Raw genomic sequence first — 4,542 nt, 5'->3', positions numbered from 1 at the left:
TTTTGCCTCCTTTGTCATAGATTAATTAACCGTATGTGCATGGGTTTATTTCAGGACTCTCCGTTCTGTTCCATTGATCTATATGTCTGTTTCTGTGCCAGTACCATACTGTTCTGATTACTGTAGCTTTGTAGTATAGTCTGAAGTTAGGGACCATGGTACCTCTGGCTTTGTTCTTTTTTCTCAATATTGTTTTGGCTATTTGGGGTCTTTTGCGGTTCCATACAAATTTTAGGATTATTTGTTCCAGTTCTGTGAAAAATATCATGGATATTTTCATAGAGATTGCATTAAATCTGTAGATTGCTTCGGGTCATTTGGACATTTTAACAATATTAATTCTTCCAATCTATGAGCACAGGATATCTTTCCGTTTACTTGTATTGTCTTCAATTTCATTCATTAATGTCTTAGAGTTTTCAGAGTATAAGTCTTTCATCTCCTTGTTTAAGTTTATTCTTAATTATTTTATTTTATTTTATTTTATATTTTGCGGTACGCGGGCCTCTCATCACTGCAGCCTCTCCTGTTGCGGAGCACAGGCTCCGGACGCACAGGCTCAGCGGCCATGGCTCACGGGCCCAGCCGCTCCGCGGCACATGGTATCCTCCCAGACCGGGGCACGAACCCATGTCCCTTGCATCAGCAGGCGGACTCTCAACCACTGCGCCACCAGGGAAGCCCTATTTTATTCTTTTTGATGCAATTGTAAACGGGATTGTTTTCTTGCTTTCTCTTTCTGAGAGTTCATTCCCACTCACGTCTAATTAACAAAATATTTTACTTGACTGCTTTTTTCTGATAATAAAGTAATATCAACTATCTCAGAATAACACCACAAAGAAAGCAAAAGGCCCTCCAACACCTTTCCTCCCAACATAACCAGTGTCATCAGCTCGGTGAATGCTCTAAAAGGTTACTTTTCATGAACCTGCTTTTTCAAACAAAAAATTAGATTCTACTCTTATGTAACTTCTTTATTTTCTTTTTTTTCCCCAGCCAGTTTCTTTATTTTTCTTTTTTCTTTTTTTGATTTTAACATGTTCTTGCAACTTTACTGAAATCATGAATATCCCAGAGTCATTTATCATTTTAAAAAATCAAGTTAATGCTATCAAAAGGTGATATTCACATTAATCCTGTTTGCCTTCACACCACTGTCAAGAGCCTTCATTCCAAGCGCCATAAACAAAGAGAGCCAGCACCATGTGGGCGGCGACCACTGCAACAATAACAGCATAAAAATAGCTGTCCCTATTGGACATCCCAAAGGCACCTTCAAAAACATAATATTTATCGTGAAATATAACCCAGCAGGTACAGTGATCTTTAAAGCTGTGAAGAACAGGAGCATCTCCAGAGTGAATGCTAATGAACTCTCATTTCTGAAGCCGGGTGGCTGCAGTGTGTTCAGTGACGCTTTATCAAGGCGCTCCGTGCCCGCAGCAGGTGCTCAGAAGCGGGCTGACCTCAGTGGCTGTGCTCAGTCGGCTTGGGCGACAGGTCAGTCCAGGCGGGCTGCACTGGAAGTGCCTGTGAGCTCAGACTGACCAGCCTACTATCCACTTCCTAATTGCAAAATCCACCAACACTTTTCAGCCTTTATCTGATGTGCTCTCTCAGCCTCCTGTGACCCTGGACGTCACTTCCTCCTGTCACTCTCCTGTTTGGGAGCTGACTCCTCTCCCCTGCCTCCCAGACTGGCTCCAGTACCCCAGCCGTGACTATTGGGTTTTCTGAGTCACTTCTTCAAGCCCTACCCTGTGCTCATTCTCCAAGTGTTGCCTGGAAACACCCACTCACCTCTGGACTTCTCTCATTACCCTCCTAGCTCCCATCATCCGTCCTCCACACGGCTGCTTTTTCAACACAAGTCTGATCATTTTACTGCCCTGCGTGAGATTCCTTCAATGAGACCTTCCCCAATGCCTTCAAAAATAGCCCATTTCTCCACCTGGCTCCTGTGAGAAACGAACCTGACCAGGATTTGGAATCAGAAAAATCTGGATTGGCGTTTCTCACTCAACAACATATCAGCAGTGTAAATTTAGGGAAGCTGTGTAACTTCTAAGTCTCTCTCTCTCTCATAGGTAACACAGGAAAACAAGACTAAGGAATATGGCTGAGAGTCAAGAGTTTAATGTTAGTAAATACCCAGAATGCAAGGGCAGAGAGGAGCGCTTTAAAAATCGATATGCTCTGATTCGGCCTATGCTTTCCTACCCTCAGTCAGATTTTCAGATCTCCCTGTGATTCCCAGAATCCCACTCTTGCTGCCCAGTTGCCTGGAGTGCCCTTTTCCCTCTCTGGTTTGTCTGCCCAAGACCTGCCTATCTTCCAACATTATTGAATTTCAGCCACTTCCTCTCAAGCCTTTCTGAACCTCTGAATGTAGAATTCACATCCTCCTTTGGGAAGTCCCTGACCCTACACATTCTGCTGTGATAGCATCTTTAATATTTTATTGCACTAATCTGCTCACTCAATCGTTTTTTTCTTTTCCTTTTTCTTAAACCAAACTGATACCCTTTAAGATGAGATTTTATTCATCTTTTCAACCCTCGCACCAAGCACAAAATAGTTCATCAGTAGTGGGGGGGTTGCCAACACCAATTCGATATAAAACTCATTTCCTCCTCTGCTCAGTTCCTGCCATGATGTAGGACTAAGTGTAGGGATTAAGTTTCAGACTGAAGTGTGGTGGGAGAGGATTTGGGGCAATGTTACTTATGGCCTTATCTTCTCTCAGCTTTGGCAACCTTGTCTCCCCAGACCTCTGTTGCTGGGCTGCAGGAAGTGCTCACAAAGGGCTCACAGAAGCCACGGTTTGAGGGAGGGTGTGCTTGGGGTGAAGGGGAGAGGGTGGACACAACTGAGTGGCCCCAGAACTCAGCGCCCCCGTGATTGGGGCGGTGGGGGCGGGGCACCTGGCCTCAGTTTCCCCAGGGGGCAAGCCTCTAGCTGCAGGGTTGGGGATCGGGCGTGGAGGGGGTATGTGCAGCAGCACAAGCAGGCACCGGCCAGGGCCCGGCATCTAGCCCCGAGGCAGGGCGAGCCCCACTGCCCGACCCGGCTCCCCGGGGCGAATCCCAGGGAGGCTCCCACTGGGCCATGGCTGCTTGAGAGACTGGACTTTTCCTTTTCCTTGAATCCCTTTGGATTAAATCTAGTCAGAGCCAGGCTTCTGCCCTACCCTGATGGACAGAGGTGCTTTGGTTCATCCTGACTGGATTAATGAATTTAAATTGTTCTTCCGGGGCTTCCCTGGTGGCGCAGTGGTTAAGCATCCGCCTGCTAAGGCAGGGGACACGGGTTCCAGCCCTGGTCCGGGAAGATCCCACATGCTGCGGAGCAACTAAGCCCGTGCACCACAGCTACTGAGCCCATGTGACACAACAGCTGAAGCCTGCGTCCCTGGAGCCTGTGCTCCGCAAGCCTCCGCAGTTAGAAGCCCCCCGCAACTAGAGAAAGCCCACGCACAGCCACGGAAGACACAACGCAGCCAATAAATAAATAAATAAAATCTATTTTTGGAAAAAAATTTAAAAAAAGAAATTGTTCTTCCTCGGTCACCATGGGATTATGACTGTTTTTATGCTCAGACTTCTCTTCACCAGTTAAATATTATGCTTTTAAAAATCTACTTTCGGGACTTCCCTGGTACTGCAGTGGTTAAGAATCTGCCTGCCAGTGCAGGGGCCACAGGTTCGATCCCTGGTCTGGGGAGATCCCACCTGCCTCGGAGCAACTAAGCCTGTGCGCCACAGCTACTGAGCCTGTGCTCTAGAGCCCGGGAGCAACGACTACTGAGCCCACACACCACAGCTACTGAAGCCCGGGCACTCTAGGGCCCGTGCTCCACAACAAAAGAAGCCACCACAACGAGAAGCCCGGCACCGCAACGAAGAGTAGCCCGCGCTCGCCACAGCTAGAGAAAGTCCACAGGCAGCAACGAAGACCCAATGCAGCCAAAAATAAACAAAAAAATTTTAAAAAATTAAAAAATCTACTTTCATGTCTGATTTCCTAACCTCTGACTAGCCCCAGCTTCCATTCTCAGTTACTGGAGCATTTGAAGATGCATCGGTGTTTTTCTGGTTTTGTTTCAAATTGTGGTAAAATACACACAACATAAAATACACCATTTTAAGCATTTATAAGTGTACCATTCAGTGGCATTAAGTACATTCACATTGTTGTGCAACCGTCGCAAAGAAACCTTTGTATGTATTCAATATAAAATTTAAAGTATAAAAGTAATATGTGCTTCCTGTTATAGGTAAACGCTCCAAAAATTTATAAACGAAAACTTAACAACTGTATTCTGTTTCCACCACCAAGAGGTATAACCGCGTTAACAGTCTGCCGTGTAACCCGTCCAGATGTTTCATTAATGACCATACAAGCAGATGTCCACATATTTGAGGGTTTTACTTTTTGGTTTTACAGGGATGGGATAATGCTGTTCATAATGGTCTGCAACTCACAGACATCCCTCTGTACATATAGATTAAACGCCTTCTTTTTTTTTTTTTTTTTTTT

General features: G+C 45.6%; 1 pseudogene; it reads right to left on the bottom strand.

The window, feature by feature from the left end:
- Positions 1-1,133: 1,133 nt before the first annotated feature.
- The window catches only part of LOC112395397 (vacuolar ATPase assembly integral membrane protein VMA21-like), an 18,081-nt pseudogene continuing 14,672 nt past the window's right edge, over positions 1,134-4,542 (bottom strand).

This window comes from Neophocaena asiaeorientalis, unplaced genomic scaffold (genome assembly GCF_003031525.2).
Source record: "Neophocaena asiaeorientalis asiaeorientalis breed wild unplaced genomic scaffold, Neophocaena_asiaeorientalis_V1.1 scaffold282, whole genome shotgun sequence".
In the NCBI taxonomy this organism is placed as follows: domain Eukaryota; kingdom Metazoa; phylum Chordata; class Mammalia; order Artiodactyla; family Phocoenidae; genus Neophocaena; species Neophocaena asiaeorientalis.
Note: the sequence above shows the minus strand (reverse complement) of the source record. Positions and strands in the feature narration are given on the sequence as shown.